We start from the raw sequence: 297 nt of genomic DNA, 5'->3' as shown, positions 1-297 counted from the left end.
TAACTATATACAAGCTTGCAACAGAAAAATACATATAGATAAAGTTTGTTATATCGTAATGATTGATATTCTTCAAGCTTGATTCTGACGAGTTCCTATCACAAATAAGGTCGTATATATGTTGCTCTCTCCCATATTCTAACAAATAAAAATCAGGCATGAAAATTACATACAAAGATAATAATTGTGGAGACGAGACAACGCTAATAATGCTAAAATAAAAAAACAATTTAAAAAAGGGGAAAAAGAAGAGAGAAACTTCTTGGAAAAAGAGTTTCAAATGAAAAGAAGCAAAAT

The sequence above is a fragment of the Solanum tuberosum genome, unplaced genomic scaffold (assembly GCF_000226075.1).
Source record: "Solanum tuberosum cultivar DM 1-3 516 R44 unplaced genomic scaffold, SolTub_3.0 scf00313, whole genome shotgun sequence".
Taxonomy (NCBI): domain Eukaryota; kingdom Viridiplantae; phylum Streptophyta; class Magnoliopsida; order Solanales; family Solanaceae; genus Solanum; species Solanum tuberosum.
This window is presented reverse-complemented; position numbering follows the sequence as displayed.